This window comes from Crocuta crocuta, unplaced genomic scaffold, assembly GCF_008692635.1.
Source record: "Crocuta crocuta isolate KB4526 unplaced genomic scaffold, BGI_CrCroc_1.0 scaffold61, whole genome shotgun sequence".
Lineage (NCBI taxonomy): Eukaryota > Metazoa > Chordata > Mammalia > Carnivora > Hyaenidae > Crocuta > Crocuta crocuta.
This window is the reverse complement of record NW_027528369.1, coordinates 10,768,569-10,778,930: the sequence shown is the minus strand read 5'-3', so window position 1 is coordinate 10,778,930 and position 10,362 is coordinate 10,768,569. Positions and strand designations below refer to the sequence as shown.

The window sequence follows — 10,362 nt, the reverse complement described above, 5'->3', positions numbered from 1 at the left end:
TGGGCGAGGCCGCTCGCCCGTCAGGAGCGGGTAACCTCCCCCAGCAGAGGAGGCAGGTGGGGCTGGACCGGGGGCCCCACGCTCCTGCTTCCAGGCTTCTGTGCCACCCCTGTCTCTCGGGGGCCCAGGCATCCGGGGGGGCGGGGAGGGGGCCCCTCACCACCCACAGCCGTCCTTCTGTCCTCACCGGGGCTCAGAGCTGCTCTCTGGACACGTCCTGCCGGGGCGGGTGAGACGGCCTGGGCAGACTGGGCAGGTGCTCACGGGGACAAGACCGAGGGGGGTGGGGTGCCCCCAGGGGACCCACTGAGGTACAAGGAGGGCAAAGGGGGGTCCAGGGAGCCCAGAGGAAGGGTGACCCCACCCCCAGGCACACCCTCCCAGCCCTGGTGCCTCGGGCTCTGCTAGCGCCCCTGGGGGTCGGGGTGCTTCGGGGAATGTTTGATGGACAGGGGAGAAGAGGTGGGGTTTCCTCTGTGGGCGGGGATGGCCGTCGGTTCCGTCAGCCACTCACTCAACAGCAAACACAGCAAAGCCATCCCGACAGAGCCCGGTATGTGGGTTCTGGATAATCTGTTCCCCAGGACACAACGCACTCCTGGGAGAAGCCGTGAGCAGCTGCGCTCGGGCTGCCGTGGGGGTGCAGGGGGAGGCCTCTCTCGGACCCCAGGAGGGCAGGGCAGGGAGGCCGCACAGAGCTTGCTGGCAGAATGTTCCAGGTGGAGGCAACTTGGCGTGCACATGATGGGCCGCAGCTCCAGAGCGACAGTGAAGGGGCCTTTATCTCAGGCGGCAGTGACAGGACCAGATTCGTCTTGCACGAAGCTGTCCTGGGCCCCGCAGGGAAGCCTGGGTGAGTCTCATGCCTGTTATCAGAGCGGGAGATGCACGTGGCCTTAGAGACCGTCCCTTCTGGGACCGCATCCCCCGTCGGGCTGATACCTGGGCCTGCCCGGCACCACCAGTCTGTTCTGGTGGCTCACAGAGCTCAGCCCCCAGCCCAGCTGTCTGGGGGGGGGAAGGGGGGCCACCGGGCCGTGGGGGGGGCACAAACCCACCCCCTCAGGAGCCTTGGGTGAGGGTGTGTGTCAGCCGGGGTGCCGTGGCCGCAGGTGACAGAAAGCCTGCTCCGGAGCCCGGGCAGGACGGGAGGGCAGGGGAGACAGCTCAGGGAGGGCAGGGGGGGCAGCCAAGTGCCCGGGTCCGGCCGTGCTGCCCCAAACACGCCGCGGAGCCCTCTCGCAGCAGGGAGCCAGGGCAGCTCTGGGCGTGCCCCCTCCTCCTCTGTTCCAGGTCACAAAACTTCCAGGAAGGGTTGTGACGGGCCCAGCTTGGGCTGCACACGCTCCTCCTGGCCCAGGCACGGAGGGTGGGGGGGAGTGGTGTCCCGGGCAGACCTGGGGCCTGAGCAGGGGCTGAGGAGCGCATTATACACTGCAGGTGCCTTTTAAAACCAACTATTTTTTCTTATTTACAAAAGCAAAAATAGGGACCTCTGGGTGGTTCAGTTGGTTAAGCATCTTGATTTCAGTTCAGGTCATGATCTTACAGTTTGTGGGTTCGAGCCCCGTGTTGGGCTCTACGCTGACAGCACAGAGTCTGCTTGGGGTTCCTCTCCCTCTCTGTTCCTCCCCTGCTCTCTCTCACTCTCTCTCTCCTTGTCTCTCTCTCTCTAATAAAAATAAATAAATAAAAATAAAATCTGCAGATGAGAGGAAAGGAGGTGAAGAGGCACAGGGAGAGCTGGTGGGGGTGAGAGCGGTGTGAAGGCTAACATGGGGGTGCAGGGCCCCCTCAGTGGGCGGAGGGGATGGAGCGGGCCACCAGCGCAGAGGCCGAGAGGGCCCGCGGGTGGCCGTGCGCAGAGACACCTGGTCCTGCTTCTCCGGGGAGTTTTGGAGGAAAACACAAAAAGTGAAGGAGTTTACTGTTTCCTTTGTATTTCTTCCCATGGGATGTACCTATTCATACGCTTCGCCCATTTTTATTCTGTACGTAGGGCTGTTAGTTACACGTGCTGCTAACACCCTCCTCCAGATTCCCCCTTAACTGAGGCTCATGTACGGCCTCGTTGGTACACGGCTGTTGGTGTCCATCTGGGTTTTTTCTGGGTTTCTTTCATCATAAACAAATATTACACAGAGACCTTGTATTCTTCTCTGATACTGTCCCTATTTTGTTTTTCACATTTTATTCTTTAACACAAGTGGAGTTTCTTTTCAAAATGAACTGAGGGATATAAGATTTTTTCCCCAAAATGGGATGGAGAGTTGGCCCGAGACCATCTCCTGGTGAGTGCAGGGCTCTCCTGGGATTCAAATGCTACCTCATCCCATTGACTTTGCCTGTGACTCTTATACCGCGGCTGATTTGCCATCAGGATGTTTCTACCGCTTGGCCCGACTCTCATATGAAATTGAACACAGGTGAGAGAGAACTCTGGACCCGTCTTTGGGACACACAGGTTCCACCTTACAGAGAAAGCGGAGGCTCAGAGCATCTGTGCGGACAGGTTCCTCGAGGGAAGAAAGGAGGGGCAGGGAAGGAGGCTGCCCCACGGGGCAGAAAGAGACAGCGCTGCTTGGAGAAAACCAGAAAATTAGAGAAGCAGAGAGTGGGGGTCGCAGCCAGCCCGCGGCAGCCCCGACGCCCTTCCTGGGCCCCCGTGCACACGCCTGGGTCTGTGCTGTGCATCTGACGACCGCGAGTACACAGGTCGCCACCCCGCTCCCCTGGGGAGCAGAGCCGGGAATTCCATCGACTTGATCTGAGCACAGCTGGCGGGCACACGTTCCGACTTGGTCACACGGCGCTGTTTAGGTAACAAATATCCTGAGCGTAGAAGCTGCTGGATGGATTTACAGCCCTGCATATCTATCGCCAAAGGGCCGTGGGAGGGGTATCACCAGTGTGGCCTGTGTCCCTGCACCCGCGACCGTGGATATTTTCTTCTTCAAATCTTGACCTTTTTCATCGGTGAGAAACAGCACCTGATTATTTGCCCATGAACCAGTGAGGTTCAAGGTCTTCCCGCAGCCTCGTGTTTGGGGCCTCCTTGGGCGAGCGCAAGTCTGTGCAAACCGTCCTCTGGTCTCATTGGCGTTTCCTCAGCAGAGCGGGGGTGTGAACCCCAAAGTGCCCTGTCCCTGCCGAGAACCGCCTCAGGGCAGCCGCGCGGCTGCAGCTCTGAGCATGCGGGGTGACCCCCCTCCGGCCGCAGCGCTGGGCCCCTGTGACAGCTGCCTCCGCCGTGGCGGCTCATCGTGGCCCCTGCCCACGGTCTGGAAGGGAGGCCTCCTTTCTTGTGACTGTCAGCCGTGCTGCGGACAGGTGGCCGGGGGTGGCAGAGTGTGACTGGGCAGATAGCAGGGCACAAGTGGGCAGTGAAGGCTGGCAGTGCAGCGACAAGGGGCGAGGGCTGGGGCACCGGGCGGAGCCGCCCCCCACCCCGCGCACGGCCGCCTCCACAAGAGTCCTCCGCGTGCCGGGTGCCGGGCTCCCCGTCCGCAGACACCCGGTCTGTAACCTGCCACACAGGGCGTTCCGAGGGTTGAAGGAGCGGCAGTGCGGAAAGCGCCCGCCGCGGCGGGGGGGGAGGGGGGTGGCCAGCAGGTGGCTGTCCTCCAGGGAGCCCGTGGTCCGGCCGCGGGCTGGACGCTGCGTTTGGCCCCGCCTGGAGCTGGGATTTCAGCTGCCTGGCTTCGCTCACACAGTAGTTAATGATTCTGCCGAGAACCTGACGTCACAATTCTCTCAACGTGACGCCAGCCCCAGGCTTTATTTCGTGTTCCCGACTAAAGCTTCATCGCAGATAAAAACCACCGACCCGGAATAAAACAGTGGGGACACTCAGAGGGGTCGGCCGGGGCTCTGGCCTCCGAGGGCCCTGAGCCAGGTGGGGGGAGCCCCGGGGCGGGGGAGGGGCGCCCGCCCCGCCGGTCAGCCGGGGCCAGCCATGCCCACACCCGTCCGCACCCGTCGCCTGCCCGCACCCCCTGCCCCGCTCTGTGCACACCGTCTGGGTCCGGGCCACCAGCCCCTGACACCCCCGCCCAGGGCTCCCTCTCGGCCGCTGCAGTGGGGACGCAGGTGGGGAGTGACCGTCCCTGAGCAGCCCTCGCCAGAGGAGACAGGGAATCCCGGGCAAACCCTCCAGTCCCTGGTCTCCCGGCAGGACGGCGCGGAGGGCTCTTCGCGGGCCCCCAGGACGCCCAGAGGACAGACCTTCAGCGGCCGGAGTGGGTAGGCCTGTCCCTGCCCACGACCTCCCGGCAGCACCGCCAGCCACCTGCTGGCCTCCTCCGTGTCCGTCCTTGAGCAGCCGAGGCAGCCGGCGCCAACGCTTGTTTGGGCCCTGCCCCTAGACAAGCGTTTCACGCCCCAGAGCCTGCAGGGGCCCCGCCGCAAGGTGGTCTGAGCACGGTGGGAACCGCCTGGGATGCCTCAGGACACGCCCCGGGTCCCTCTTTCCCCGATTGTGGCCCTAAACCACGGGGACTCACGCGGAGGGCCCGGCGCCTCCCTGCAGGGTCTTCCCGTCCCGTCTCGGGGACCCCGGGCGCACGCGGGAGAAATCAGCCACGGGAGTCCTGTCTTGCCTTAAAGTTTCAGTGTTTTGCTCACCTTGGAGTTTTTGGTCACTGATTCTAATATTTTTAAATATTGGGTTAAAACGTGATTTATCTCGAATACTGAGTATTTGGTGCCGCCTTAAATTTTGCGCCTGGACATTCGCCACACAGCCGCCGGGGTGCTTCTGACGTGGGGTAAAGCGGGGGATGATTAACGGGCCACCGGGGCCCTTAGACGCTGTGAAGACCCTCTGGACAGAAGGCCAAGAGCACACTCTGGGTTGCAAAGAACAGAAATGTTGGCAAAAACCAGCCTGAACAATACGGAAATGTATTATGGAAATAGCAAGTGGGGAAGGAGGATGGGCTCCGGGGGCGGCCGGGCAGGCGCGGCGGGACGGTGCCCCGAGCGGCCCCTTCCTCTGTCCCCTGGCCCCCACGCCGGCACCGTCCTCAGGCAGTGGGCACGGGCAGTGGCAGGTCCAGGGTGGGGAGGGGGCAGTGTCCCGCACGTGGGAGACCCTCCCACGCATCTCGGTCGGGGGTGGATCTCACGTGGTGCCGGAGCCAATCATCCACAAGGCCGAGCTTCCGTGCACCTGCAGATGCAGGGCTGGCAGGGGAGGGGCTGAGGGGCTGTGGCGGGGAGGGGTGGATCCCAGACCCCCCTGGGGGTCATGCTTGCTGAGGGCCAGGCAGGCAGGGTTCCCCACAGAGAAACCTCCCTCAGGGAAAGCATTTCACAGGAGGAAGCCGCCTTCGATCCCTTCTCACCTTCACCTCGCTGGTGCGGTGTGGCCCCCGCCGAGCCTGGAGCCGCAGCCCTGATGTAGGGTGGACAGCGTGATTCCACAGTGTGCCCCTCCGCCTGCCTGGTGTGTCTCCGCCCGGGGCTCTGGGCGGGGCTTCCCCTGGCTAGAGGGGCCATCCCTGGCTGGGTGAGGGGCGGGGGAGAAGGCCAGAGACCGTCCTGAGGGCCAGAAGCTTCCTGGTGCCCACACCAGCCACAGCTGACGGCCAGGCAGCAGGCCACCCGCTTACTCCCAGCGCCGACCTTTCCCAGCTTCCCTTGAACGGTCACTGTGCTCTCACTTCTCAAAAAAGGCTCCCGGCTCCCTCCCTGGGCCCAGCCCCGACTCCGCACCTGCAGAAAACACATCTTTTTGCAACTCCGGCAGCTTTCGAGTTTTGCTTGTGACAAGATTGAAGAGGGGCTGTGGACTAGTCAGCTGATTAAGTCGTTTCATGGCCAGTCAGCACATGGTCCGGGCACTGATCTGTACACAGTGATATCTCGGCAGCACAGAGGCCGTTCCTCCTGATCTGTTTATTGATGTGATTCACGTGAGATCCCGTGACAGGGATGGATCCCGTCTAATTCTGTCTTCTCCGGGCAATAAGTAGTATGCATGCACCAATATACAAACCACTCAAAACTCTGCTGCATCCCTCTTTTCTTTTTTTTTTTTTAACACTTTTTAAAAATTTATTTCTGAGAGAGAGAAACAGCATGAGCAGAGGAAGGTCAGAGAGAGAAGGAGACATAGAATCTGAAGCAGCTCCAGGCTCTGAGCTGTCAGCACAGAGCCCGACGTGGGGCTTGAACCCACGAACCGTGAGATCATGACCTGAGCCGAAGTCGGACGCTTACCTGACTGAGCCACCCAGGCGCCCCGTCATCCCTCTTTTCAATACCCATATTTCCAACCGACACTTCCTTCTTTACACTTACTAATTCTCCAAATGTACACTGAGTTCACATCGTTTGTATCACTGCGTACTGTTAGTGATATGATGACAGCCCAATGGAGAAGACAGACAACCTTTAACACAAGAAAGTATTTAAATCCTGATATTCCATTTACATTGTTCTGTGTGATAGGAAAATAAGAGATTTAACTGAAAATATATTAGGATAGAATTCTGGTGGGTGAAATGGTCATAAATAAGTCAGGAGAGAAGGGAACTGAGTGAAAATCCAGGGGTGAAGAAAGGGCTGTTGCCTATGTTTCCGCTGTGCTCGCCCTTTATTATACGTGGATATTTAAAGCGTCACTGACGGTGACATGTACCCACCCTCACAGCGTCATACAGCGTAGCTTCAATGCCCCCAGGATCCTCCGTGTTCTGCCCCAACCTTGGCGACCACTGACGGCCTCCATAGCTCTGCCTCTTCCAGATGTCACATGTAGGAGCCAGTCTGCATGGAGCCTTTTCAGACGGCTTCTTTCCCTTAGCCATGTGCAGTTAAGGTTCCTCCAGGTCTTTCCAGGTTCATTTCTGTTTACTGCTGAGTGACACCCCATGGTCCGGGGGGACCACACCGTATCTGTCGCTTCATCATCGAAGGACAATTTCATTTCTTCCAGGTTTTGACAATTGTGAACAGAGCTGCTCTAAACATCCACGTGCAGGTTTTCATATGTATGTATGTCTCTGACACATTTTGGGTAGATAGCGAGAAGCATGAATGTTGGATTGTACGGTAAGAACATGTTTCATCTTGTAGGAAACAGCCAAGCTGCCTTCCGAAGTGCGTGTGTGGCTCTGCCCTCCCACCGGCACCGAGATCTCCTGCTGCCTCTGGCCCGCGCCAGCCTCGGGAGTGGTTGGCGTTCGGGATTTCAGCCCTTCTAACAGGTGGGTGGCGGTAGCTCTCTGCTTTCCCATCCTGTTTCCCCGGTGATGTGACGGATCACCTGTCCCCATGCGTACGCCTCACCTGTATACCTTCATTGGTGATGTGTCTGTTCAGGAATTTCGCCCATTTTTTTAGTTGGGTGGTTTGTTTTCTTGCTGAATTGTAAGCTCTTTGTACGTGTTGGATGCCAGTCCTTCACTGCATGTTTTTTGCAAATATTTTCTCCTGGTCGGCGGCTGGGCTTCTCACCCTCTTGACGGGGTCTTTCCCAGAGCAGAAGTTTCTCATTTCAGCGAAGCCCTGCCTATCAATGTTTCTCTCACGGATTGTGCTTTTGGTGTTGTATTTAACGGTTCTCTGTTTCGTGGCGCCCGGCTGGCTCAGTCAGGGTTGATGTTGAGGTTGTGAGTTTGAACCCCATGTTGAGTGTATTAATTACTTAAAAAAAAAACTTTTTAAAAAAAGTTCTTGGTTTCAGCCTGGAGGCTGTGTGAAAATTCAGATGCTAAAGTAGAGTTTGTGCACTTTAAGTGGATAATGGTGGCTATCAAATCAAATGGTGGATATCAAGTGGTATCTAATTCATCCACCAACCTTTGTTTTAAAAAATCCGTACTTACGATATGTCAGATTTTGCGCTCGTGGCAGCTATTTAAATTTCCGTTCGTTTTCCAGAGGTAACGGCAGCATGTTTAAGGTAGCCCGGAGTTGCTCAGAATCGTTTTCAAAGACCGGCGGGTCTGCAGCGGCTGACGGCCTGAGCCCCGCGCCGGGCTGACCCGGCAGGTTCCTGCGCCTCACCTTGCTCCAGGCTCCGCTCTACTTATACGTTGCATCTTTGTCAAAACCCTGAGCCGGAAGCTGTGGGGTTGAGACGGAGCCCATGTGGGCGACGCCCTTCCGGGCTCCTTTTCGGGGGGCGGGGGGGGGCGCAGAAGCGCTAGGAAGAGCCGGTGGACAGGGCTGGACGCCGTGGGGTGGGTTTCCCAGCAGGCAGCGAGGCCGGGCCGCACAGACAGCACCCAGCGGCGGGTGAGAGCGTCTAGGTGCCGCGAGCCCTCGGGCAGAGCGCGCTCCTGTGGGCGAGCGCCGGGGACCAAGAGGCCCCTTGGTGGAGGCCGGGAGGAAGGGGCGCCGGCTCCCCTCCCTGCTCCTGGCGCCCCGGCCCTGTGCCCCTCGACCCAGGCCTTCCCGGGTGGCCCTGCCGCACCCCTGAGCTGGTCTCCTGGGAGGGGGGTTTGGCCTCCCAGGGGTTTGGGGAGCGATCGGATTCTTTGCCTTAAGTGTCACCTCACGGGGCCCAGAACTGAGCCCGAGCCGTTTCCAGTGTGAGAAATCCATCCCCGGGAGGCGGCAGGGAGGCGGCAGGGAGGCGAGCGGCGTGAGAGGCCAGGTGGGCCTGTGCGGCGGCCCCCAGCCCCCCCACCTGTAACCCCGAGGCCCCGAACCGCTGCCCGGCACCTGGCGGAGGAGTGAGAAGTAACCGGGAAGATGCCAAGACGGATCTCAGCCCAGTGCCTGCCCCTGGCAAAGCTCGGGGTCCACGGGAGCCGCCATGACTCACCGCGCACCATGTGGCCCTCATGGGACCTGGTCACTTCCCGGGCAGAAGCCCCATGTCCACTGCTCCCTCCCTGCAGCCGGTTTGCCCAGGCCAGCAGGGGGGGCCCTTGGGAAGGACCCCAGGCCTGGAGGGGGGAGCGGGGCTTCCGCTTGGGCTCAGCGGTCTGTCGCATCTCAGATGGCTTTGCTGTTTGGTAGCTCTGCTGAGCCCAGGCTGGTCCAGTTCTGCTAACACTCGGTGAGAACGCAGCGTTGTCTGGGGGCAGCACTGGCCTCCCTGCCCGGCTGAGGGCTCCCGAGCTGGCTTCTGGGTGCCTGTTTGCTGCCCAGGCACCCCATCTTCCTCCCTTTTATGCACGTTAATATCTCTGAAACCTAGAGGCATCTTAGGGACACATAAAATACCAGCGCATCTTAAAATCGGTGCTACCTCAGAGCCCGTGAAGTAAAGACGCTGCTATCCATAAATATTGGCGCATAAAATCTGCGGCCTTGGGGCGCCTGGGTGGCTTAGTCGGTTAAGCGTCCGACTTTCGCTTAGGTCATGATCTCGCGGTTCGTGGGTTCGAGCCCCGCGTCGGGCTCTGTGCTGACTACCGGCTCAGAGCGAGCAGCCAGTTTCAGTCTGTGACTCCCTCTCTCTCTGACCCTCCCCTGCTCACGCTGTCTCTCTCTCTCTCTCTCTCTCTCCTAGAAATAAATAAAAAAAAAAATTAAAAAAAAAAATCTGCGGCCTTAAGCAGCGTGCCTGATGCTTTGGGATCCGCGCTCTTCTGTGAAATGGGCTCAGGACCCTCTGCTCCTCCACAGGACTGGACTGAGTCCACGTTTAAGCACATTCTGAAAACAAGGGAAACACAGATACCAGACACGCATGCTGTAATTAAACCGTGCGCCACACCCTCTAACTGCTGCAGGGACAGAGGCCCGGGGGTCAAGGGTGACTCGGCTGACTAGTCGCCTGTGCAGAGCTCCAGGGGTGGCCACGGCCGGGGGGGGGGCTCGTCCCCCCGCAGCCCTCCTCCCCTCCTTCCCTGTTGCCAGGGGCTTCCAGCGGGCAGGGCAGGTCAAGGAGAGGTCAAGGGCCGGGGAGAAACAGACCCGTGGAGCGGACCCAGGGAAGAGAGGCATACTTTCTGGCCATTGCTGCATTTTTATACTTGGGCATTAGGGACCTTGGACCTTAAGGTGCAGATTTCTGCCAAATAAGAGGCAAATCGGGGTGCTGCTCTTCCCAAGTTCTGGGCCCTCTGTGGGCAAGGCCTGGGACCCCAGCTCCTCTCTGAGAAATGAAGTATGTGTGGGTTGGGGGAGGACGCGGATTTACTGTAACGTACTGACCAGGCGAAGGCATCAGATGGGCTACAAAGCACGTTAAGGAAAGAGGCAAATGGGTGGGGGTAGGGAGGCGGGGCTACAGCTTGGGGCATTTCTGCAGACGTGAAAAGAATAATATGCAAATAAATGGAAAGTACATGCAAATGCCGCGGGCCGAGCGGCCGGGGAGCTGGGGACCCTGCGCCCCCTGCATTTTTGCGCGCGTTAATGCGGGGAGAGGGCGCAAAGGGCCCGGGGCGCGCGGCGGGG

The 10,362-nt window shown here is 59.4% G+C and overlaps 1 protein-coding gene across 1 annotated transcript in view; it reads left to right on the top strand.

The window, feature by feature from the left end:
* Positions 1–10,362, top strand: part of CBFA2T3 (CBFA2/RUNX1 partner transcriptional co-repressor 3) — an 82,188-nt gene that overhangs the window by 17,673 nt on the left and 54,153 nt on the right. The window contains exon 2 of the mRNA XM_077754193.1: positions 7,081–7,211. The gene's annotated coding sequence lies outside the window, so the exon portion shown is untranslated. The remainder of the gene's footprint in view (positions 1–7,080; positions 7,212–10,362) is intronic.